General features: G+C 39.2%; 1 protein-coding gene and 1 non-coding gene across 8 annotated transcripts in view; one reads left to right on the top strand and one right to left on the bottom strand.

The window, feature by feature from the left end:
• The window catches only part of CDKAL1 (CDKAL1 threonylcarbamoyladenosine tRNA methylthiotransferase), a 700075-nt gene that overhangs the window by 421938 nt on the left and 250226 nt on the right, over nucleotides 1–27911 (bottom strand). The window lies entirely within an intron of this gene.
• On the top strand, nucleotides 9459–9565 carry LOC144235987 (U6 spliceosomal RNA). The gene has a single exon (XR_013336383.1). It is a non-coding gene; the product is annotated as a U6 spliceosomal RNA (small nuclear RNA).

Here is a 27911-nt window from a genome sequence, read left to right on the forward strand (position 1 = left end):
TGGTAAAATTTACATGATGTGTATTTTACCATAATGAAAAAAGGTGGAAAAAAACATGCACATGATTATGTGTTTAATACTCTTAGTGGTTTACCATTTACTTAAGGAACAGGTATATACTATACTCCTTTTACTGAATGCTGTAACATCTTACACAGTGCCTTGTATACTATTAGAGTATCGATATTCAAACCTATTGTGATTTCATAATAAACCAGATCAGCTGTCAAGCCAATACCCGGTTACAGAGCCAGGAAAGTGCTAAGCACAAAGGTGAGCTGGCATTTATAACTGGATCTTCTTGGAAACAAATCCATGTACGATGCAATGAGGCAGGGAAAAGGGAAGTCAGCAATGGAGAAGACCCAAAGAGATAATATGGATGTCTTCAAGCGAAACGATCAGCCAGCTCGCTCTTCTTCAAGGTCAGGCAGCTGGGAACAGGAAATGAAACCTCAGAGACTAACAGCTCTAGGCCCAGGGACCACACATAGCATATAAACACGATACAATGTGTACATCACGCCAAATATACTAGTCACTGAGAGAAATCAAAGAGCTAGAGTATTCATCAAAGACCATCCATTTTTCACTTTTCTAAATACAATTTATTGTGACATTGGCTTACATACAACACCCAGTGCTCATCCCAACAAGTGCCCTCCTCGATGCCCATCACCCACTCCCACCCCCATCCTGTCCACCCTCAGTTTGTTCTCTGTACTTAAGAGTCTCCTGCGGTTTGCCTCCCTCCCTCTCTGTTGGTAACTATTTGTCCCCCTTCTCCTCCCCCATGGTCTTCTGTTAAGTTTCTCAAGATCCATATATGAAAGAAAATGTATCTATTTTTCTCTGACTGACTTATTTTACTCAGCATAATCCCTTCCAGTTCCATCCATGTTGCTGCAAATGGCATAATTTGATTCTTTCTCATTGCCAAGTAGTACTCCACTGTAAGAGCATCCATTTTCAAAGCTCCTGTTTGTATATTTTCCATCTGTAGATCCCAGACCTTGAGATGTCAAATTTAAAACACACACTCTTAACCTGCCAACCAAACTAAGTGCCAACTTTTTATTTTGCCAAGACATTAAAAAAAAAAAAAAGCTAAACCAACCTGTACTGTCATTATTTTATTTAAAAGTAGCCTATTTTAACACCAAAATAGGAGGAGCATCATGATGAAGGATCACACATTTAGCTTCAGGAAAAGTTCACTATATTTTCCTCATATGTCTCATTTCACCAGAGACCACCAAAAATCCAACACAGTCTACAGAAAACACTTGCTGCAGATCATTCTTTGTCATCTACCAAAGCTTCCTTATATTTCTATGATAATCTTTAGAACTGACAATATACAGACTAAAAAATAGCAAAAAAAAAAAGCACTTCGTTGAATATTAGCCTGAGTCAGATGATACACCACCGCCGATACATAGAAGAAATATACTAAGTAACAATAATTCCAGTTGGATTTTCAGTGTGTTCTATTTGTAGCTAGTGGTTTACTCCCTGGGAGACAAAGCCCCACACCCGTACTAGCAACAAGTGTTTTCTTAATGAGTTGACCAAAATAGAGTGGTGGAAGATGATGAAATTCTGTGAACCATAAAGCACATACTTCCCCGAAATGTTTCCTCTATTCCACCTACCATGTTATTTTTAGTTCTATAAAACAATGACAACAATACGAAAGATTAAAGCTGAACTGGAATGTGCATCATTCAAAGACAGAACTGAAGGTACCTATGGCCACCAAACTAGATTTGTTAGCAAAGCAAAAATAGCTGGCTGGCCAGTAGAGCCATACAAGTGCCTCTGCTACCAATGTGAAATAACTTATAAGTAGCCAAGCTAAAAATAAAACAGGGCCCCCAAAGGCAATTATATGTCTCCTCCCACAGTAGACTTTATTTACACACTGTGTGTATAAATCTTGAATAGCCATACATGATCGCATCAATGCAAATGTATTTGCAAGTAACAAATATATATGACTTATTCTTTTAAAATGTAATTCTGTCATGTAGGACATATTCCCAATATAACCCTAAAGTCAAAAAAGCGGCAGCATCTACTCTTAAAAAAATATAACCAGGGCACCTGAGTGGTTCAGTCCGTCATGTATCCTAGTCTAGACTGCGGCTCAAGTCTTGAGCTCTTGGTCGTGAGTTCACGCCCCCAACCAGGCTCTGCACTGACTGCATGGAGCCTGCTTGGGATTCGTTCTCTCCTTCTCTCTGCACCCCTTCCCCTCTCGCACGTGCACTGTCTCTCCCAAAATAAATAAACTTAAAAAGTATATATGATCAAGTGGATGTATATTTGGGTATAAAGCACAAACACATGAGCAAGCATGTGTGTGCACACAATGTAGGTGCATGCACGCACACACGCACGCATGCGCTCGCACACACACACACACACACACACACACACACACACACACACAGTTTCCTCACTTTCACCATTAAATGTTCTCAATATCTTGGAAGGTATTTTTTTGGTTGGTTGCTTTTGGTTTGTAGGTTGGGTTTTTTTATTTTTAGGTACAAATAACCTGGCCCCCTTACCCAACATACTGAATCAGAACGTGCAAGCCTAGAATCAAGGAACCCGTATTTGTAAGAAGTGGTACTATTATGATACACCTAATGTTGAAGGCAAATTTACATAATGGTACCAGGGAAGACATTTTATTTACTTCCTGTGGCTGAATAGTTAACACTTAACTGCTATTAAACTAAGGAATGCTAAAGCTGGACTTCCAAATATTTTTTTTTTAAGTTTATTTATTTATTTAGAGAGAGCACAAGCAGAGGAGGGGCAGAGAGAGAGGATCCCAAGCAGGTTCCATGCTGTTAGCGTGGAACCCAACCTGGGGCTCAATCCCATGAACTGTGAAATCATGACCTGAACCAATATAAGAATCAGAGGCTTAACCAGCTGAGCCACCCAGGCGCCCCTTCACTTCCAAATATTCTAAAGCCCCACATATGGGAACATGTGATCTGTATTGGAGATTTTACCTACAGGTTAACCTCCTGAAGGCTTCACCGCCCACTAAATCCCTAAATATATCAACAACAACAACAACAAATCCTAAATAACAGACCTCAGAATATATTACAGAGTAAAGGAATAATCAGCAAGCAGAGTTTATTGTTTTTGCTTCCTCAGTGGCTCTGGGGGCTGACGTCTGCCGGGGTGAAATCTCACAGGAAACACTAGCTGAAGTTAATTCTATAACGTATAACAGGTACCACATTTTGGTGCCTGCGATAAAAGGTATTGTTCTAATACGGGTCAAAACATCCTGGGAAAAGAAAAAAAAAATCTCTTGTTTCCACTTTATTTAGAAAGCTAAATTCAGATAATTGTCTAATCTGTGTGGGAAAATAACTGAAAATTGTTTGGGTCAAATAATGGTGTGAGTAATTATGTAATGAAGAGAAAGGAGGTGTTTTAAATCGAAACGGAGAAGTAACGCCTAAGCTTTTATGCAATTACCCACCAATTTCAACAAATTCTCCAAATTTGAATGATTTCAATTTTAGTTAGCACTGAAATAAGTACAATTCAACTGCCCATCTCTAGCTTTTGGAGATTTCAAACTAAAGCAGGCCCAAGACAAAAATCAGTTATCGGAGATAAAAGGAGGGAACGAGCAAGTCCTGAACGGACAGCCGACTCCCCACCCAAAGCTCTGCAGGAGGAAAGCTTCTCCCACTCAGGCCTGTTGCACAATATTTTGGTGCACATTCTCCTTCATACATATTACACCCTATTTCCTCGAAAGCCTGTAAGATTCCCTCTCAATTCAGTAACAGCTCCTTTTTTTTCGTTACTGGGGCAAGAAGAAGGAGAAATAAAAGCTACCCCTATTAAATACAGAATTCAATCCTTTTTATTAAAGAACGATTATGCTGTTTTCAGAGCCACCAGGACACAAAACGGATTTTACATTTCAGATGGAGCGAACAATATAAATTAAAGAACTAGAATAAGAACAGTAAAGAATGATATTTTCAGATGAGCAATATACCAGTTGAGAACTTTCTTCCCAAGAGGTGGGGTATAACCCTAAGGAAGCTGCCGTCCGAAGGAGGCAGAAGTAAGTCGTAGGACACCTCTGTCCCCAGTAAGTCTCGTCATACAGGCAAACACCAAGGTGTAGAATGTTTCCCGATTTTTTTTTTTTTAAAAGAATCAACCAATGCAATATAGTACGATAGTTTATCCAAATATTACAGATCAGGTCAGGTGCCTGAACACCCAAACAGTTTGAAACAAGTAATAGGAAGGCTGTTTATTAGCACTTCCCAGAGTAGATTCCTTGTCTGCCCTTACATGGGGTTTTTTCCTGTGTTTCAGTAGATAGTATGTGACAATTCTTCCTTATATTCCCAAATAATTCCTACCCTATTTGACTTCTTTTTCCTCTAGATTAAATCAGGAAAACAGATTCATTTTAAGATTTTTTTTTAAGAGAAGAACATTCTAATTTAGCTTAATAATACCATTTCTAGGGAGGCTCACTGATTGCCAATAGGAGTGAAAATTGCTTTAACTCTTCTGAAGACAAACCTCCTAACAAGTGTTAAAAGCCTTATTGTATTTTCCCCAAGAACTCTATTTCTAATCTGACAGACATTCATGTTTAAATGTTCAATTTGTATACACTGTATAAAAAAAAAAAATCTTTCCAAGTATCACGTCCTAAAAATAAAACACTCTTGCTGGCACAGTAATAAATAGTAAGCCAATAGCTACATAAGCTTACTGCGTGAAAGGCACTATTTTAAGCACTTTACATATATTAGAGCCCTTTTAATCAACCTCATGAGGTCTGCATTGTTACTGCCCTTCTTTTACAGATAAAGAAATTGAGAAAGAATGTGACTAAGTAATTTATTAAAGGGTAATGAGTGGTGAGGCTAGGATTTGAAACTAAGAAGCCCCAGACCACGCTACTTCAATATACAGAGTCAGACTCTGCTAGACCAATGCACAATGCTTCCATGGTTATGTCCTGATATCCATGACCAAATATGAATCCTACATCTAAATGTCATCATTACAAAAGAAAAATAACATTAAAAGTATCCAAAACATATATACCACACAATAAATTCTCAAAGAAATTCTATTGACATTTTGGATCCTTTAATTGCTGAAAAAAAATCAACCACTTTCTTTATCCCTTATAAAAAAAAAAAGTCACTTGTTAGCTACAAAAATGTTAACATGACACAGCTATAAACCCTGCAGAGTCAATAGCCACCAGCTACATATTCCAGTGGAGTATTTACTCCAGGAATAAGATCATCTGCTTCTTGCCTCATTCAACTAGTCACAGAGTAGCTGCAGTTTAAAGGTGAATTCCGTGACAGGATTACCTTACTGGTGTTGCTTTTTTTTTTTTTTAAGTTTATTTATAGATTTTGAGAGAGAGAGCACATGCATGTGCAACCAGGGGAGAGGTGGAGAGCAGGAGGGGGGGGAGGGAGAGAGAGAGAGAGAGAGAGAGAGCGCGCGCGGGCGGGCAAGGGAGAGAGGGAGAGAGAGAGAGGGAGAGAGAGAGGGAGAGAGACAGGGAGAGAGAGGGAGAGAGAGGGAGAGAGAATCTCAAGCAGGCTTCCCGCTGTCAGTGTAGAATCCAACTCAGGGCTCAATCCCATGAACCATGAGATCATGACCTGAGCTGAAATCAAGGGTCAGACACTCAGACACTTAACTGACTGAGCCACACAGGTGCCTGTATTTTTTTTTTTTTCTTTTTTGAGAAAATATTTTTATAATATGGAAATTTATTACATTTGTGGTAACAGAATAACTGAAACTCAGCAAACCAAACAGCCTTTGTAACACATCATCAGCCTGATTTGCTTCAAGACAAATCTTTGTCCACTGCCATTTCTTGAAGGCAGCTTCAAATTAATGACACAGTTGCCCAACTAATTCACTACCCAAAAATGCAGGCGTGGCATATCTGCAGAACATATACTCTCACTTCCTCCTTGCATCTGGGAAGGAAAAGGAGGCCAAATCCAAAACCCACAGAGGATATTTTCAATGCTCAGGAGGGGGGATGTTGTGGAGAGGAACGGTGCTAACTCGCCTAACACAGCTCTCTCACCTAGTTTTGATGTGCACAGACTCCTCGTGAGGTATTCTGGGGCAGGTGGTAAGAGCTCTGGTTTTCAGAGAAGAAAACTCAAGTTGGAAGAATTTATAAGACACAGTCTAATGAAGGGCCAGGAAGAGTGGAGGCACCCACCTCTTTTTACTTACAGTAAAGAAGATTCAAGGGGCTGTTTTGTTTCGTTTTGTTTTGGAGGGGGAAGCCTATTTGCTTAATCTATATTATTTTAATGGACAAATCTATTAATAATCTTAATAAACTTACTGAGATAAAATTGACACACGGTATACTACACATATTTAAAAGGTGCACTCTGGGGCACCCAGGTGGCTCAGTCAGTTGTGCGACTGACTTTGGCTCAGGTCATGATCTCATGGTTCCTTAGTGCAAGCCCTGCATCAGGCTCGCTGCTCTCAGCACGGAGCCTGCTTTGGGTCCTCTGTCTCCCTCTCTCTCCGCCCATCACCTGCACGCACACATGTACTCTCTCTCTTATCAACCCCAAAGGCTTCTTGTGTCCCTCTGTTTTCTTTCCACACAGTCTGTCACCTCTCCAGCCCAGCAGCCACTACCTGATCTTTCTCTCACTATTAGTATTCATGAGAAATCAGTTTTGTAGCATTTTATGTAAATGGACTCATAGGGTATACACTCCTTTAGGTCTGACCGCTTTTATCCATACTGTAGATGGATCAATAGTATACTGCTCTTTACTGCTGAGTCGATTCCATGGATTCCATGTTTTGCAGCTTGCCCCCATGAGGCCACGGGTCAAAAGCGGGAGATGGAAAGGCTGGACAGGAGAGAAAGGCCTTGCTTTTTCTTTTTGCTTCCTACACATTGGTAGCACCAGTTTCTTTTCTTTTTTATTTTAATATTTTATTTATTTCTGAGAGAGAGCGCCCCTGTAGCACCAGTTTCTAACCCTGAAAGAGTTTAAAACATCAGCACTCTTAACCAAAGAGCTAATACCTTAAATCTCATGATTCACTCCAAGCATTTATTATGGCTGCTTCAAGAAAAAGAAAGGTAAGTGGTACAAAAATTAAGAAGGAAGAAATGTGTTGCTTGTTTCCTGTAGCCTAGATAAAGAGACGCTTAGGCTGAAAGCAGAGAGGGGAGAAAACAGGTCTTCGATATGAGAGACCCTCTCCACATCTGTAACCCAAAAAAGCTCCAAGTTCAGTAACGTGGACTCCCGTACGGTTAAAACACCAACCACCCAACCAACAAGACACATCGTGGAAGCGGAGCTAAGGTTTGTGAAAACAGAGGCTGTCAAGTTAGAGATTACCCAGGAGAGGGGAATGGAGCCTGGAAGGCACCTAACCCCACCCCCACAAGGGTCCTTTCCCAAGCCCCTCCCTCTAACGGGCTTACTCCTGCACAACAAAGATGACAATACAAGTCCTTGTGAAAATGCAATTACGATGTGGCATAAAGAGAAGGAACAAGGGGCCAAGACAGGGCAGGGGCCAGGCTCCGCCAGGCTCCGCCAGGCTCCGCCAGAGGGGCCAGGCAAGGCCTCTGCCTGTGACTACTGCAATAGAATCGGCCATAAACCAACTAGTAGTCCACTTAGTTTTAAGGGAGTTGATTTGCCAAAAAACCCACAAAAACCTGCTAAAGGTCTCTAAGTCGATGGTTCTTAAACTAGAAAGCACACGCCATGCTCTGGGAGGTAGTGTGGAAGGACATATCGCTGGAGCGCCTATTCTGAGTCCTTAGGTCTGGAGGGAGAGCCCATAATTTGCCTGAGACCACACTGAGAAACACAGCTCTGAGCCAACCTGAGGTCCCTCCCTCCCAATCCCGCATGCAAGGCGAGAGAGTTAGTAAAGTTGCAGTTTCCACATGGTTGTTCAGTCCTTCTCAGAGGCCACCTCTGATATGCCATGGGAGACGGGGGAAAAGGAAACACTCTCAGAGATAAAATTCACTAAGAAATTAACCTCCTCCCAGTAACAGGGGCACGCAACTCTGCTGGACTAGGAAAGAGCGGTCACTGATCACTGTGCGTACTTTTCCAGTATCCTCCTTTGAAAATGGGAACGTTGACTGCAATCACCCTGCTCTGGCTTGAGCACTACGGACGGCCACATCATTCTTTAGCCACAGGCTGCAAGACCACAATGTGCTCCCTCAGATTTGAGAAAGAAGACTGTACATCACTAAAGATCCTGCCCTTGGAACTAGATGAGACTTTGAAATGTCCTTCTTTGGGGAGGCAGTGAGAGTGTTTCATTTAAGGGCAAATTTTCATTAAGAACACACATAAGAGGGAGAACGTGTATGGATGTTTGGGAGTGGATAGCGTGAACCAGGACACGCTGTTAGATCCATGCCCTGGACTTAGTCCCATTCCACTTGCTAAAACAATACTGGTTTTGCTCATAACTGATTTCTCTCTCATGTCATCCTCATTTCTCATATCAAGAGGAACTCGCTATATCTTCATTTCTACAGTATTCTAGGACATGATTAATCAAAGGGAAGTAAGTCCCTTTCCTCCTCTAATACATGGTTAGTCCAAGAACACAGACCTAAGCCAATCAGTGCACAGCTTTCTCATGGAACCTAGAATTAGTTCATACTTGTACAAAGATAAAATTCAATGAAATGCACTGAGAGTCTGGGGGAAACATTGTTTTGCTCTTAATATATTACCCCCTCCTTTTAGAGATTATGAACTAAAGACCACTGGACCCTAAGGCTAAAGCCAGAGGAAGGTAAGAAATGAGGACCAAATGATTCAGCTAATTAACTTGAAGAAGCCAGATTTCTAACAAGAAAACACCAGGTTTTCTAAAATGTTAATTTAAAACTTCAGTAATAGTTGTTCTCAACCTCTTCTCCTGCCCAAAGACAGTGTTGAGGAGATTTGCCCCCATCGTAATGCCAAGAATGATCCTGAATGGGAGGAGAGGAGAGGAGAGGTGAGGTGGGTGTCAGACCATCACTCCATCTGGGAGGGGCACCTTCTTTTATTGCAGCCTTACTATGTTAGAGTTATATGCAATTTTCTGTGGTTTGTATTGGATTTTTTAAATGTTTCTTTTATTTATTTTTGGAGGGGAGGGGCAGAGAGAGACAGAGATTGAGAGAGAGAATTGCAAGCAGGCTCCACACTGTCAAAGAGCAGAGCCTGATGTGGGGTCCCAAACTCATGAACTGTGAGACCACGACCTGAGTCAAAGTCAAGAGTCAGACACTTAACCGACTGAGCCACCCAGGTGGTCCAGTTTGGGATTTTTAAATTTGGTCCCTAAAGACAGGACTCTAAAACTCATTTAAAAAAAAAAAAATCCTTGCGCTCGCTCCAGTAGCACATACACTAAAATTGGAAAGATACAGAGAAGATTAACATGGCTTCTGCTCCCAGATGATACGCAAATTCATTAAGTGTTCCATATTTAAGGAAGAAGGAAGAAAGGGAGGGAGAAAGGGAGGGAAAGAAAAAGAAAGAATGAGAGAGAGGAAGGAAGGAAGATCAATCCTTTATGGCACAAATTCTCTGCCTTAATAGAACAGAACGAAGAGAATCTTAAATAGTAGCTCATATTATTGTGTTCAACTTCATGTAATTTTTAAGTGTTATGGGGATCTAGGACAAAAGATAATGTTGGACTTTTGTCATTGGGTTTATTTATTTAAAGGAAATGAAAAACAAGTCATATTTCTACTATTTATTTTTGCTAGTCATCATTCTAAAGTTAGGTGAAGAAATTGAAGTTATGATAATATCACTGGTTGATAATAATCCATTTTAAACAAACAACAAACCTATTTTAAAAATATATTTACATAAAGAAACCCATTATCATATTCTAGCCTCTCCAAGTATAAAATGTACACAGTAGAGTCTATTGGCCTACAAGCAAAATCTCTCTGTCCAGGTAAGAAATCAAAAGTATTAATGCCAATCAGCTACCATACTCTCAGTACAGAATTTAAAGCTACGTTTTGTGTTTTGTCATCTCAGTCTTCTTCTGAGCCTGAGAAAGAATACGGTTTTCTAAGACTATTTGAACACAAGACTCTACCTAATGCTATGGTTACCTATTTTGGTGTTTGAACCCATGTAACTAAACTTGAAGGATAATTCCTTCCATTTCATCTACCCACAGAAGTTTTAGTGGAATGAGGAAATAAGTCAATAGGCCTAATATAACTAATATCTATCCCACACTCTTCATTGTATTAAGTATGCAACAATTAAAGTGAATCTGTTAAGGACTAAATACAAAGAGTACACTTTGAGATTCTGATGAACTCTTATGAATGATTCTTAAAAAAAAAAAAAATACACATACATACCACAAGATTCTACAGACAACGGGAGTATAAAATGGTGTGGCCACTGTGGACAACGGTATGCCAGTTCCTCAAAATATTAAACACAGGATTACTAAGTGATCTAACAATTCCAATTCCAAATATACACATTAAAAAAATGAAAGTAGGGACATAAACAGATATTTGCACACCAATGTTTATAGCAGTATTATTCATGATAGCCAAAAGGTAGAACAACCCAATTGCCCATCAACAGGAGAATACATAAATAGAATGTGGTATACAGATACAATGGACTGTTACTCAGCCTTAAAAAATGAAATTCTGGGGGCGCCTGGGTGGCTCAGTCAATTAAGCGTTCAACTTCGGCTCACGTCATGATCTCGAGGTCTGTGAGTTCAAGCCCCACGTCAGGCTCTGTGCTGACAGCTCAGAGCCTGGAGCCTCCTTCGGATTCTGCCCCTTTCTCCTTTTCTCTCCCCCTCCCTCACTTGCACTCTCTCTCACAAAAATAAACAAACATTTTTAAAAAATGAAATTCTGATACATCATGGATAAACCAGCAGGACACGTTACCTGACTCCACTTACATAAGGTGCTTAGAAGTCAAGTTCATAAAGACAGGTGAATAGTGGTTGCCCCGGCAGGTGGGAATGGGGGTTACTGTTTAATGGACACACGGTTTCAGGACGGGATGATAAAAAAGTTCTGGAGGAGGACAGTGCTGATGGCTGCACAAAAATATGAATGTAGTTAATGCCACTGAAGACAACACTTAAAAATAGTTAAAATGGTTAATTTTATGTGATGTATATTTTACTACCATAAAAACAAAAACAAAAACAAAAGAGTAAAACACTGGTTAAAGACAACAAGGCATTATAAAAGCTTCAAAAAAAAAAGTTCTATAAATAATTTCAAGAGTTCACAGATCACTTAAAGATCCAAAATGAATCCCAAGTTATAAACTCCTGCTAAAGTTCAACACAAATAGAATGAAACAGGCACTGTGGTACTTTTTATAGACCTCAGCTTTCTGTGATCCCTGTAATACTTGCCAACAAAATCCCATGCCTAAAATATAATAAAAGTATTAAAACAGCAGCAGTGTTTCTCGTCCTCTGAAGTTGTGTTTCCCACACTAAAATAGAGCAACAGCAGTTCCACACTGGTTGTTTGTATTTCATCACTGTTCTCAGACAGAACAAGAGGTCTGCTGCCTACACACCATTCCTCCGCATCAACACCCATTTTCTTATGCAATTGTAAGTTCTGTTGGCAGGTTAAACACATATTTTTCCAACCACAAACAAAAACTTCTTTTGATACTCTATGTGAATGTTCAAGGAAATGTTCCCAATTAAAAAAAAAAAAAAGTATTTAAAGCAATAATATGGAAGTGTGTCCACAGTCAAAAAAACTTAAGTTCTAGATAGAAGGCATGTAAAGATGAGGTGGCTACTTTGTTGAACATCACCTGTCTTTATTTTTTCAATCAGGAACTTAGGAAACGGTAAAAAAGCACAATGCTGAAAAATAGGCAGAACCACATCATTGAGTCTTCCATATAATGTCATGGACAGTCTTTTTTTTTTTTTTAAGTTTATTTTTATGTTTTAAAACATTACTTTGCAATAAGTCCTTGCTAATGGAGTGTTCCACTTGAAGTGTTCATTCCTTAAGAGTTATAGATAAAAAGTGGCTTTCTACTGGAAATTTTTAGTTTTAAAAAACCTTAATTCGTAGTACATAATTTTAATATATGGTAAGTAAACTTTTGTTGTTATTAACAAACCTTTGTCAAACTAGATGATCCTAAAGGTGACCAGTGATAGCTAAGGATTCTGTGTAGCTACGAGGCAGAGACAGGAACTGTTCACATATATGCTTTATGTTTAGTAATTAAGTGAATCTTGAAAACAACCTTGTGAGTAGGGACTCCTATTATTCCTTATTTTCAAAGACATAACTAAGGCCTGGAGAGACCCAGTTGTTCGACAAATATCACAAACACCATGGAGCCAGTGAGGTGGTAGAGATAATACATAAATCCTACAGAGTCCGGCTCTGGTATCCATTCTAACTGTCACACACGGCACCTGTCGTAATAGATGGAGAAAAAAAAGATGATTTTCATAATACTGAGCACGTTATTCAATAATGTAATATAAAGTATTTCAGTCTTTTTTTGATCATAGGTTTGTTTGCTTTCTTAACAAAACCCTAACTACTGCATTAGAGAGTGTCACTCACAGGATTAAACACACTGGTGAAATCCAGATATTTGGTGCTGTCCCTGACCAAGATGGAAGGAAGGAAGTCACAGAGACCGAGGCCTAATTCTTTATTTTTCATCTTTTTCTAACTTTGCAATCAATGTACAAGCACAAAAACAAAGTTAGTGCCGAGAAGATTGGTAGTTCACTTGATCAAGAAATAATTTTATCAACCTATAAAGTGTAGATGACTAACCAAACTTTTATAAACAGACGTGCAGTTGAAATTTTTAATATATTAGCTTCGTTGAAGTATAGGTAAGTTGTCCAAAATAATTAGAGATTTGGAGGAAGGACTTGGTTCATGATAAGTATGACTCACATGTGTCTCACAGCAAAACAAAAACCACCAGACATTTATCTCTTAAAAACAAAAGACACTGAGTCTGGCACCAGCCTGCCAAGCAAGAAATACCATGTGCAAGTCAGACACTCGTGTGCCGTTTAAAAATAAAAGAGATAGGCATGTGATGAGTGATGACTCCTAAGCCTGACCTTCTCCGAAATACACAATTCCATTTATAACTTCCCCCAAACATCAAAACACCTGAAAATAGCAAGTTCACAAAAGAGGCAAGAGAGAAAAACAAAAAGGAAGTTTTATAAGTCAGAGGATAAAGTATCTTACAGGAATAGCTTTTTGTCACACTGACCATATTCATCCAGCAGGTTCCCCTCCTCCGTATACAATTTCCATGAACTCAAGAAGGCCAACATCTCTGTCCTCCAGTTGACTAGCTTGAGTCCACTGGTCTAGAGGATCGGCTTCCACTTGGAAAAATTCTTACTCAAAACTCAGGTTTCTATGTTGAAGGAGAAAGACTTCAGGTAAGACTGAAAGTACTACACCTACTTGCACATGGATTCTGGTGGGAGAGGACATTACCTAATTAAATGTATCAAGAACACCTCTTCCAGCACCAAATTCAGGTCGATCTCTGGGTAAAAAACAAAGTAATATCCCCAAAATGTAATGTACTGATCTCCCATAAATGATCTTTAAAAAATAGAATGGAGAAGGGATGTAAATCCAACAAAGAAACCTCACAGACTGCAAAGGAGCAGGCGGCCCTGTCTGTAGCCAGCCTGCCCATATTTGCCATTTGGCAATCCTTTCATTAAGTCACAACTAATAACCAACTTGGGTTATCAGTAAACTGGAACCATCTAAAAATTCATTAATTAGCCTTGAATTGTCAGCAACAGTTTTTAAAATATTTACAGTAAATACAGCCTGTCACTAAAGGATATGTGTTCACGTCACAAGTACTGCCAAGAAGAATCAAGCCATACTTTACAAGTTCATGAAAGTGGCTCACGGGGTATGTCACCAAGCACTACTACTTACAACTGAAGTACCGAAACCAGAAAAACAAACATACAACCCCATCAGAGGTGCCTAAGCATGGACCCTCTATTTCTGTATGTATCTGGTCTTAGACTAGTAACCGCTCCTTCACCAGGCAGCACGGATTGACAGTTCTACATCCGCCTACCTACCTCGTCACCTAGAGGCCATGAGAGCCCGGCAGTCTCAGCAGAACCCAGCCTCATTAAGCCCAACTCAAACTTAGCATCCTGCCTGTTAAGGGACAAAGTCAGGACACACTTACTGAGAACATAAAAGAGGTGTGGAGAAGACAAAGTGATTAAGCTACAACAGCACACCAGAAAACGCTCCAGCAGAGAATGGCGAGGAATGAAGGTGAAGCAAGATGAACCAAAAGAGGGGTGACTAGGAAGCTAAGGAAATGAGATTAAAGGTGGAAGAAGGAATCGAAAATATCATATTCAATCAAGAGGTCGAGACCTGATCCGTGCTGTCTCCACCCTCCTCATGAGAAAAACTCAGCTGGAATTCCTAATTAGTTACACCTTCTCTCCTAGAAGAGCTAAAAATCTTGCTTCTTTTTACTAATTATCAAACACCTGTAGCATTTTAACAGTCAACAGGGTTTTGTTTTTTTTTTTACAGCTTTTTTAAAAAAGATTTTAAGTCATCTCTACCCTGAACATGGGGCTCAGAGTTACAACCCTGAGATCAAGAGTCGCATGCTCTATCAACTGAGCCAACCAGACACTCGACAGCAAAGAGGTGTTTTGTTTTGTTTTTTAACAGAGATAAGCACACTGTAGCAAGCCTTCCTAATGGGTGGCTCCAGTTATTTGTATGGGCCTCTTGCTAACAGACTGAAGTGGCCCGCATAATCCCTGCCTCCTGGCATTCATGCCCTTGTAAGCCCTTCCCCTTGAGGGTAAACCAGATCTCTAACTTGCTTCTAACCAATAATATGGCAAAGCTTTTAGGATGCCACTTTGTGATTATGTCAACAATGCCTGTATTACAAGGAAACTCTCTCCCTTAAGAGCTCTGAAGAAGGAATCTGCCATGTTGTAAGTTGGTATTTGGAGAGGGCCACACGGGAAGGAACTGAGGGTTGTCTCCGACTGCCAGCCGGCAAGAAACTGAGGCCCTCAATCCAAAAGCCTATAAGGAACCAAATGCTCTCAACAACTCTGAGAATGTAGGAGAGAGTCCTTCCCCTGTCAAGCCTTCTGATGACAACTCAGCCCTCACAGACACCTTGATCACAGCCTTTCAGAGGACTCTAAACTAGGCCCAACCTCCTGCCTTTCTGATGCAGTGAGACAACCAAATGCTGTTTTTAGTGGCTATGTTTGCAGGGATATATTATATAGCAATAACTAATGCAGGGCCTTTAGAAGTGTCAAGCCATCTACTTAGATGATTACATGAGAGTCAGAAGATGGTCCTTCTGACAGAGATTCAAGAGGCGAGGCTTCACACACCTTCATCTACGCTACAAACTATACAACTTAAGCGTTAGCAAGAGTAGTAGACACAACAGCAGCAGCAATGGGCATCACTCATTAGGTAAACCTATTCCACACTTGAATCCACTTGAAAAGAGACTTCAGAGGCCATCTCAAAACTTAACATACAACGTAGCCAGCCACAGACACCTTAGACCACAGTTTTCTCAACTGTGGGTGGTAATCGGCATTTAATTAATTAAAATAGAACAAAAATGATTAAAGTGCATTGCATGCAACATTTATTTGGTTAAATTAACTTGATAATTACTGTGGACCTATTCCGTATAAAACACTATGTCATCAGAAAAATCTAATGAGGGGGATAAGACAAATGCACAAGTAACTATATATACAAAGAACAACATGACAAGGAACACAAGAAGGGCCACATCAAGAAAGGAAACAACCATAGGTGGAATGAGGAACCGGGAAAGCCTTCATGAAGGAGACAGCATTTTCAACTGGCCATGAGTAAAAAGGCAGGATTTCACAAGTGCACAGCAGAGCATAGAGAGAGGAATGGCACTCTCTCTCCAGAAGGAGGAAACAGCAAACTGCCTACAGAGATGGGGGGATGGGAAGGTGGGACAGGGAAATGAGAGTGTGTGCATGTGAGTATACAGGAGACCAGAGCCTGTTAAGACAGTGGCAGGCTGAAGAGAAGACTGAACATCACACTGAGAAGTCTGTGTGTAATTTTAATTTGCCAACCATAAGAGACTTTATTTTTAAGTATTTTTTAATGTTTATTTACTTTAGATAGAGAGAGAGACAGAGACAGAGTGTGAGCAGGGGAGGGCCAGAGAGAAGGAAACACCGAATCTGAAGCAGGCTCTGCACTCTGAGCTGTCAGCACAGAGCCTGATGTGGGGCCCGAACTCAGGATCTGCAAGATCATGACCTGAGCCGAAGTTGGATGCTTAACCATTTAGCCAACTGAGCCACCCAGGTGCCCCCATAAGAGACTCCTAAATACTGAGAACTGAAGGTTAATGGGGATGGGGGAGAGGGGAAAAGGGGTGTTGGGCATGGAGGAGGGCACTTGTTGGGATGAGCACTGGGTGTTATATGGAAACCAACTTGAAATAAACTATAAAAGAAAAAAAACAGATAATGAAGAGATTTTTATAACATTCTATAAAACCAAAATCTTAAACATATGCAAATATGTCAAAATATGTCACAAGAGGGTAAACAAAAGACCTCTCTCCTACACCCTATGGTACTGCATCATTTCAGTGTGATTTCACAGCAACAGCACACTTTCATATATATATATGTATATATATTTATATAACATATATATGTTTATATAACAAAATTTATGTATTTATATATAAAAATATATGTAACATATATATTATATAGTATATATCACATATAATGGCATACATATTATATAATAACATATATGTCATTATATAATATATAACATGTATTATATACACACACACACTGTTACAGCATGACATATTTTTAAGAATTTTATGTAAGTTTATGGAAGCTTAATGTTTATGTAAGTTTCATGCTGCTGTCCTAATAAAGCCTACCCTTTCATTCTGAATGAAGCCTTATAAAGTCAATGCCCTGAATGGGGAATTAGGTAAACGCTCTTACTTTCAGTGGGCATAATATAGATCTATAATTGCCTTTAAGTAATTGATTTAAATTATAGGAGATAGAAAAGTAGCATTTGCTCAATTTTAATGAAAAGAACCTTATCAATTTTCTTAAATATAAAACACTCAGGCAAAAAAAGATAATTGGTTGATACTAGATTGCTATTTATAATACTGAGGTTCTGATAATGTTAAAAATTTTTTGAGTTTATCGCTCCATCGTATGTGAGTAATGACTGACGTAAAAATGTGAGACACATGACATTACTATCATTTCAACAGTTCACAGGATTCAATTCAGAAACATTCCTCACGTGAAGAATTGTTAGCTCCAGTTAACAACTGTTCACTCCGGTTGATACAGGTCATCAGAATCTATCATCTAACCCCTGATTGTGACGGCACACCGTGCGGTTCCATGGGTCCAAACAAGAGACTGTGAAAGATTCTGCAAGAAGCCAGCATCGTAGGTATGAGTCACTTGTTTGAGGAAAGGTGACAGCACAAAAGCAACAATAATGGAAATAGCCCCTCGGTAAAGAGGACTTATGGGACAGAGAAGAGGGCAGCAAGGCTCAGAAAAGAGTAAAAGACCTTGTCTTCAAGAACAGGAAGCCTCTTTGAGAGGCAAGCAGTTCAGGTTATAATCATGTTCGTCTAGCCTTCCATTACTTTCATAAGGCATTCCATAACACAGAGCCATTTTTTCACAAAAGCTCTATAGTTAAGTTCCTTGACGATCTAAAGCATAAAAGCCCTTAATAGTCTTCATAATAAATAATAATAAATCTGTGCTTTCTTGGGTCACAAGCTGATTTGAAAAAGGGTGTGTTGGGGGCACCTGGGTGGCTCAGTCAGTTAAGAGTCCAACACTTGATTTCAGCTCAGGTCATGATTTCACGGTTCACGGGTTCGAGCCCCACATCAGGCTCTGTGCTGGCAGTGCGGAGGCTGCTTGGGATTTTCTCTCTCCCTCTCTCTCTGCCCCCTGCCCCCCTCTCAAAATAAATAAACAAACACAAAAAATTAAAAAAAGAAAAAAGATGCGTTTGTATCCTTGCTGGAGATGAAGGGGAACTTTATACCACTATCACCCTTCAAACAACGAGGAGTCGATTCTTTTTAGCCAGACCCCCTATTATTTGATCCAATAACATAAGACAAATAAATAGCATTAAATAAAACTAGTTTGAGGAGCATGACATCTACCTTCTCTGACCCTCTGACAAATAGAGAACTTTTTGAGATCTGTAATTACTACAAATAGATCTTGTATGACTTGAGAAATTATTAAAAGGAAAAAACTAATTAAGAAAAGCTCCACTTTGACTCCTAAAACTGGGTTGCATTACACAGGGCTCCATAGAGGACGTTTATACAGGTCTACACTGGAGTCTGCAAGTACATATATTAATAAAAAGAACTAGAGCTGTGTGCAAAATCATGAAAACGAAGCCCTAAATTCTAGTTCCAAGTCCATCAATGTTTCTGGTATTTAAAACAGGTATAATACTCACATTTCAGACAGTTTGAGGGACTGAACAAAAATAACATATATGGTGCCACACAGTGCATCACACATAATATCCTCAAAGACTGCTGGGTCCTTGTGTACCCCTGCTTCCCACTAACCTGTATTTAGACCAATTAAAATACAAAGTGTTAAACAGCCAGGGCCATAAGTACTTCTTAATTCATCATAATAAAGAACAGCCATTGACTCTTTTTGTTTTATTTTTTATTTTTTTAAATAGTTTATTGTCAAGTTGGTTTCCATGTAACACCCAGTGCTCATCCCCACAAGTGCCCTCCTCCATGCCCATCACCCCGCTTCCCCTCCCCCCCACCCCCATCTGCCCTCAGTTTGTTCTCAGCATTCAAGAGTCTCTCACGGTTTGCCTCTCTCCCTCTCCCCCACTATTTTTCCCCTTCTTCTCCCCCATGGACTCTTAACACACAAGGACAGTAGCAGGGATGGGAGAACAACATTCGTTAAAGAAACACACGGAATAGGACTAGAGAATGTCCCAAGCTGTGTGAGAACCAAGGTGGATGTCATGAAAAGGTTCCCGAATGGTTTGCTGATCAAACTAACCACCACCACCAATAAAACATTCAAGCCATTTTTTTTTTTAAGTTCTGATGATACAATTTTATTAACTCCACCTGCTTTTTTGTGATTCTTAATTTGGGTTGGAAAAATATCACTGTCATTCTATTCACTTATTTATATTGCAATTAAATAATTTTGAAGAACAGTCTTCTCATCTAAAATTAACCGAGAAGTAAGCTCTAAAGAAATTTAATGAGCTCTGCTGCTCTTTTCAATGATGACGCTTTGTTAGGTAATGATGGAAATTTGTGTTTATGGGTAAACCACAAGTGTAGCTGGCTGGTAGCACTTCAGAATGCTGATACACTCTAGTAATGCTCTTGCCCAGCAGCAGGCCCTAAAATTCCCATAGAGAAATCAAAGTACAAAGAAGGCCTTGAAATAAATACAAGGGAATATAATACGGTACCGGGTTGAACAGTGTTCCCCCAAAATCCATGTCCATTCAAATCCTGAGAGGTTCTTACTGCAAAACAGGATCTTTGCAGGTGTATTCAAGTTAAGATGAGGTCAAACAGATTGGGATGGGCCCTCATCTAGGGACTAGTGTCCTTATTAAGAACAGGGAAATCTGGAAATAGACACAGAGGAAAGAAGGCCATGTTAACATGAATGCAGAGGTTAGAGTTATGTTCAGCAGGAGCATGGCCCTATCCACAACCTTGATATTGGATTTCTGGCCTCTGGAGCTATGAGAGAATAAATTTGTTATTTTAGGCCACCCAGTGTGTGGTCACTTGTTATGGTAGCCATAAGAAACTAATACAAGTCTGTGCACAGAAAACTGATCTCAATTGTGTTAAATTAAGAAGCCATGATATGCAGAGCAACATATGAAATGTTAGCAAGTTGTTAACAATGCCTATCTCTGAACAGAGGACTCACTGATTTTCGTCCTTTTATTTGCGCTTCATCCACATTTTCTAAGTCTTCTTTCTATAAACATTTTTACTTTTAAAATCAAAATAAAAGCAAATAAAGAGGCCTATAAAAAACGTACACTAATCATGTACCAAGGCATAAAGAGAAAAACAAAATTAGAAAGGACAAGGAAGAAGTAACCTTCAAAACAGAGAACAATTTTAAAAATAAGAGACTACTTTCCACAAACTTATGTCAATGATTCTGAAACTCTAGATGAAATGGGTAATTTCCTACAAAAATACAAATTAGCAAAACTGACCCCAGAAAAGACAGGAACATACAAAAAAATCCATTGACTAAAGAAGACACAGAGAATCTAAGTACCCTTACCTCTGCTGAGCCTTTAGGAAATCAAACGGTACAAGTTCTATATAAACTATTCCTAAAAACAGAGAAACAAGATAAATATCCAATATTTTTCTTATTAAACAAACATGACAATAATTCCAAATATTCACAAAGAATCAAAAAAAAAGAAAGCTATAATCATTTTCAGGAATATCAATGCAAAAAATGCTAAATAAAACACTGGCAAAAAGACTTCTGCTTCTGAACAAGATAGAGGGGCAGGAAATCCTACGTATAATGCAGTCCATAGGAAAAATTAAATGAAGGATGAAAACTGAATCAAGAAGGGGGATGTAACAGTATACCGCTTCTGAGGTTCTTAAACAAATCTACAGCAATATAACTTGGAAGTAAATTGTAGTGACTTAACTATAAATACTATAAACTGTAGAGTAAGTAGAAACAAAATGGGACCAAAATAAAGAGATAGAATAATGAAAATTCACATTTCACACAAAAGAAGGGAGGAGACCAAGGAAAAAGAAACCAAAAACACATGGGATAATAGAAAACAGCAAAATGGGACAATTAAATCCAATACACCAATAACCACATTAAATATAAACAACTTAAACACTATCAATAAAAAAGATGAGGTCAGCATTTCCCTGACATAAAAGCTAAATTTCAAGAAAACTACAGACTAAAATTTGTCATGAACAGATTTAAAAATTCTCTGCAAAATTTTAGCACAATTAATCCAAAAATTCATTATAATAGAACATAGCCACGTGGGATTTATACCAGTAAGGCAAAGGTGGTTTAGCATTTAAAAATCTATCGATGTAATTCAATATATAAAGTTCAGAAGACTTGAATGCCCAGAACAAACTGAGGGCAGATGGAGGTGGAGGGGAGGCGAAGGGGGGTGATAGGCATGGAGAAGGGCACTTGTGGGGATGAGCACTGGGTGTTGTATGGAAACCAACTGACAATAAACTATTTAAAAAATAATAATAATAAAGTTCAGAAGACTAAAAAAGAATATGCATATGATCATCTCAATAAATGAAGAAAAAGCATTCAACAAAACTAAACATCGATATGTGATTAAAATTCTTAGCAAATCAGAAATGGAATCAAACTTCCTCAACTACTTAAAATCCACAATTAACACTAGCCTAAATGGTGAAAGACTAGCACTTTCCACCTGAGATCAGGAATAATGCTAGCATTCTTATCCTTCTATTCCACAGTAGGCTGGGAGTCCTAGCCAATGCAATAAACCAAGAAAAAAACATCTAAAGGCACAGAGACCAAAAACAAGTAAAACCACCTTGTTTGCTGACATAATTATCTATATAAAAAATTCTAAGATATCCACAAAGAAATTACTAGACCAAAAAAAATAAGTTTAACAAGTCAATAAGATGCATATAAAAATCAAACTTTTATATAACTTTTTTTAATATAACTTTTATATTTTCATTTGGGAGTTGAAACTTTTTTCATTTACAATGATATCCCCCCACAGAAACACTTAAAGGCAAATTTAATCAAAGATGTGGAACATCTGTTAATCAAACTACAAAACACTATTAGCATTAAAGATCTAGTTAAACAGAGAAATATACCATGTTCATAGATTAGATTCAGAGATTATTCATATTTAAAGATGTCAGTGCTCCCAAAAATGAACTGTACACTTACTACCATTTGATTGAAAATAATAAGAGGTTTTTTTAATTAAAAACTGAAAACTTATCAAAATGCACATGATCTATAATGGCATAACAAAGTTTTCAAAAGAAGAATGAAGCTGGAAGACAAGCTATGTGATTTCAAGCAATGCTAATCAACACGATGTGGAACTGAGGCAAAGGTAGACACACAGGTCAACGACATAAAATAGATAATCCAGCAAGAGACATGCACACACACCATCAACTGATTACTCACAGAGATCCCAAGACAAGGGGAAAGGACTCTTTACAACAAATGGCGCTAGAACTGTACATCCAAAGAATTAACCTCCACCCGAACCTCACACAACATTCAAAAATGAATCAAGAATGCATGCAGAGTAGACCTAAATGTAAGAATTAATTAATTAATTATAGGGTTTCTAAGGAAAAGAAAAAATGTTAGCACCCTCAAACTGGATAAAGATTTCTCTACTAGAACACAGAAAGGTATAAATTATATTTTAAAATATGATAAAGTAGATTTTATTCAAAATTTAAAACTGTTGCTTTTCAAAAACCAAGGTTAAGAAAATCAAAAGACAACACATATAATGGAAGAAAAATATTTGCAAAATATGTATCTGATAAAGAAATGGTCTCTAACTTTTTATATACATAAATAGCTAAACAAGAAGCCAAACAAGCTAATAAGAAAGCACAAAATATCTGTGTAGGCACTTGACCTAAAAAGATACATACATATTCAGCATCATCAATCATGAGAGAAAAAAAAATTAAAAGCACACTAGGATGTAATTATATCCTCCACTAGAATGGCTGACAGTGACTGATTATATCACATGTTGGCACCAATACAGAACTGGACCTACTGCAAATGCTAGTGGAAATATAAAATGGTACCATCCATTCAGCCCCTTCCACTCCTAGGTATTTACCCAAGGAGAAATGAAAGCAGCTGGAGCCCTCATGAACTGAGATCAGTCTCAACATTTTGAGGCTCCAGAGAGATCCTTTTGCCCCTCAAACTACGTGAGGACAGAGAGAGACGCCAATGGCCATGAACCAGAAGGAAAGGCCTTACTAGTACGTGACCATGCTGGCTGGCTCCTTGACCTTGGACTTCCCAGCCTTGTGAGCTGTGGGTAGTAAGTTTCCACTGGGTGTGAACTGGCCAGCCTGTGCTCTTTTGTTACAGCAGTCCACACAAACTACAATAGCACAGGTTAATAGAGGTAAGAGACCCAGACGTCAGCTTTACGATATGAAGCAACAAGCAGGACACACCACCTGCTATGAAGTATTCTTGCCAAAACTGTCAACTCTACTAATCAAGTCCTAGATTCAATTTCCACTTTGCAGCAGAAACTCAGGATAAAGAAACATATTAAATAACACTGTGGGGATGCAACCAGAAAATTCTGGAATATGAGAAGCTCTAGGACAGGTGAAATGATCTCCTACAATTGTTAAAAAAAAAAAGAGAGAGAGAGAGAAGAAGAAGAAGAAAGAAGAGAAAGAGAAAAACCAGGCAGATGAAAAAACACTTAAGGGACCATGTGAATATAAAGTGAGCATTGGCCTGGATTGATGCAGACTTCCCTGGGAATGACCTCAGGGTCCCTCTTCTCACACTTGTGTCCTGAGAAACATCAGACTTAAGATAAACCCAGCACATGTCTGCTTCACCTGCTGTAGAGAACTGTCACTGGATTGAGTAAAAGGTGAAGTGGGACACAGGCCTTGGTTCTACTTATGGGAATGGTCTAGAACTTCAGTGAAGGGCACCTGGGCGGCTCAGCCGGTTCAGCGTCTGACTTCAGCTCTGGTCATGCTCTCACAGTTTGTGAGTTCGAGCACCATGTCAGGCTCGGTGCTGACAGCTTGGAGTCTGGGGCCTGCTTCAGAGTCTGTGTCTCTCTCTCACTCTCTCTCTGTCCCTCTCCCACTCATGGTCTGTTTCTCTCTCTCTCAAAAATGAATAAACATTAAAAAAAATTTTTTTAATTCAGTGAAAAGCCAAGGCTGGATTCACTGCATCAAGGGGGCATCCGCACACCATGGCTCTGGGCCACGGTGGTTAGACAGAACGCCACTTACAGCGAGGGGCTAACAGAAGCTGTTTATCAGGGCAGGTAGGCTACGCTTCCTGATGAGATAGAAACACAGGAACTGCTACTTCTGTCCTTGTTCTTTCGGTGCATTAAAATAAAAGCAATATTGAAAAAAATAAAATAAGATAAAATAAGTAAAATATAAAAGAAAAGCAGTATTTAATGTTATTTGAGTCTCCAGAGTGTGATGGCTAACCTGGAATACATAACTAGTGCTGTGGTAGTACAGACACATCAACCAAAGGTAATGTGTGGCCCCCCTTTGGGTCCTGATTCAGAAGAACTGATTGTAAAAGGGTGGGGGGGCATGCAGAAGAGGGAGAATGAAAAACAGCATCAGCTCAGTTCTGTCAGTTTCCAGACTGGTAGCATTTGTTGATAACAAGAAAATCTATTAATTTTAGTTTAGGTATGACAGTGGTATTTCGGTTGGTTTCTCTTTTTTCTTCCCTCCCTCCACACCCAGAGAGAAAAGATTTTTTCTATAAAGATAGATGACTAATGTATTTAACCAATTAAATAATACAATCTCTGGAATTTGGCTCAAAATAATCCAGTTGTGCTGAGTCAGGGGGCAGGAGGTGGTGCATGCCAGATAAAGTAATGTGGATTACCCAAAGTTGATCATTACTGCAACCTAGGGAACATGTGAGGGGTCCTTACGCTACCCTCTCTTTTCTGAGTTCTCCATAAGTAAGGAAGCAAAGGGAAAGTGAAAGACTGAAAGGTAGAAAAACAGGATACAAAATAGAGAATGTGTCCACCTGTAAGTTTACATACATCTTCAAACAGACTCGATGCTTCCTTTTATATACTAAGTTTTTTCATGTTCTAAAACTGGAATATGAAACACAGAGTACATTCCCGAGTAGTTTCTATTCATAAGACCCCAAAATTAAAAGTATCTTTCTTCGGGCAGTTACATACCTTAAATGAGGAAAAAATCAGCTAAGAATAAAAAGGATGAGGCCCACCAATCCCCAGCTTTCTGTCACTCAATACACTCTTCAAGAACTAGAGAAATTCATCCTGAAGTATTGCTTCCTTTCTAAATGTATTTATTCTTCAACTGTTAACCCTCCAATTTGCTCGTTTAATTGAGTTCAAACGAACAAATATTTGCTGAGCATTCATCGGAATGAGGCCCTCTGCGGAAAACAAGCAAGAACAGGAAGAACGCGGCCTCCTCCGGCCAGTGCCTCCATGCCCGCGTTTGGCAGACACAAGGTCATTACTAATACACTAAAATACAAGACATTAAATCCCCTGCTCAGAGCTGGCTAACAAAGACATATACCTATTCATCATGTTGGATATCTAAAGCTGGTTTCAGAAAAAGGCAAAAAGAAAAAAAAAACAGTTAAAAATTACAGTGATATTAAATGAAACCTCTTTCCCTATCATGTTAATTTAAGCTAAAAAAAAAAAAAAAAGCCCAGGNGTGTGTGTGTGTGTGTAAGGAACAGTCCAATGAGTGATGGTTAGGACTGGGAGCCCCAGCTGCAGCTGAATAGTCTTAATTAGGAAATACTGACCTTAGATGTCTGTTACAGTAAGTTGTTTTGGAAAGAGCCCTCAGGCAAAAAGATCACAGATTTTGTTATGCTTTCCACTGTAAACAAGTTTTTGCTTTCCCCCTGATAAAAACACTGTGGTTTCTGCAAGCAACACTGATGGAGCCAAAATGCATGTATGCTTTTTGCTTTCAAAAAAGACCTTGTGGATTCTACTTCAAGTATTGTGGCTAAGAATTAAAGTTATACACAGGGAAAGAGAACTGTATCATGTAGTCAAGAAGAGAATGTGAAACTTTCCCCTTAGTATCAAACCAAAGAACGTTAGTTACTTAGTGACCATAGTGACCAGTCTGTATTTACCAACTCAATGAAAAATCAGCCTTGCTTCCTAATAGAAAACACAGGAGAGAAACGGATTTCTTTTTTTTCTGAAGGAATACAGACTGCGATGGAAACCACACCCAAGGGTTCTCTTACCATCTTATCCTACTGACAGCACATCTTTCCCCAGTTTCTCTCCTGAAACTCAGACCCACATCTTCAACTGGTTGCTGAAAATCTCCCAAAGGCCTCTCCAACACAGGCCCACAATTCAACTACCCGTCCTTACCCCACACCAAACCTGTTCTCACTGGAGTCCCTGTTTGCAAGGACAGTACCACAGCGTCCCAGTGAGAAATGGTGGGCGTCTCTCCCTGTTTCCATCACCAATCCCCCTTCCATACTCAGTCAACTAACAAAGGTGAGGCAAATTCTTTCTGTAAAGGGATAAAAAGTAAATATTTTTTCCAGCCAGCCCTTCCAAGCCAAAAGGCAGTATCAAAGTTGTTATGTGTGTACTAATATAACAAGAGACAACGAAGCTCCTAAAGGTTTTTATTGACAAAATTCAAAAGCTATTAATAACAGATACAATTTTCTTGTAATATGGACCTCCTAAGGAGTGGAATATAATTCTTTCCTTGTGGGGGAAAATATTTTGCTTAATTTGGGTTCAAAGTTAATGTGCTCAATTGTCAGAGCTGGTGACAAATATTCATCTGTTAATATGGATACGTGAAGAGATGAAGAGATGTTATTTACTTCATCTCTGAAAATGTCTTTTCACACAGATGGGTAAAGGCAAATACTGATAGTAACACACAGGCATGCGAATTTAATTGAGCAAATTCATCACTTGGAAGGCATCCACACAGTTCTAGCCTTGATGTTTGCCTTTGATCACATCAATACAATGCAGATTAATCACTTCCAATGAAGGTTAGGTGGGAGTCCCATTTGGCACACTTAAACAGATTTTCAAGTACGGAGGCTTCCTTGACTCTGGCATTGAGGTCCAAAACACGCTGCTAGAATTAATTGTAGCTTGAGCTCAGCCAGTGGATCTGCTGCCAATCATGGTCGGGATGGAGAGCATGTTCTTGGTTTGAGTTTGGACAGCACGTGAAGCATGGAGAGGAGCCCCATGTTACTTGTGACACAAACATCAGTTGCTATCAAAATGAGTCTCCTCCAGGAAGAGTTTCACACGGAAGTTCCATTACCACTTTTCTTTGTTCTTTCTTTTTTTTTTTTTTTTAAGTAGGCTCCACACCCACCTTGGGGCTTGAACTCACGACTCTGAGATCAAGAGTCACATGCTCTACTGACTGGGCTGACCAGGCACCCTCAACTTTTCCTTTTAATTTTTTTAATGTTTTTATTTATTTCTGAGACAGAGAGAAAGCGTGAGCAGGGGAGGGTCAGTGAGAGAGGGAAACACAGAATCTGAAGCAGGTTCCAGGCTCTCAGCTGTCAGCACAGAGACCGAGGCGGGACTCAAACCCACGAACCGTGAGATCATGACCGGAGCCGAAGTCAGACGCTTAACCGACTAAGCCACCCAGACACCCCTCAACTTTTCATTTTAATTTCATTAAGAAATATCATCAAATCTTTAGCAAAACCTAATCCAAAGCCTCTTAGTATTCAGTAACAGCAGTTGATAGTGGATCTTCTCATTCAGTAAAATTTCAATTCCAGAGGTAACTGGTGGCTCTGTTAGTTGAGTCTGCTGGACTCTGGCTCAGATCATG

This window comes from Crocuta crocuta, unplaced genomic scaffold (assembly GCF_008692635.1).
Source record: "Crocuta crocuta isolate KB4526 unplaced genomic scaffold, BGI_CrCroc_1.0 scaffold145, whole genome shotgun sequence".
NCBI classification, from domain to species: Eukaryota; Metazoa; Chordata; class Mammalia; order Carnivora; family Hyaenidae; genus Crocuta; species Crocuta crocuta.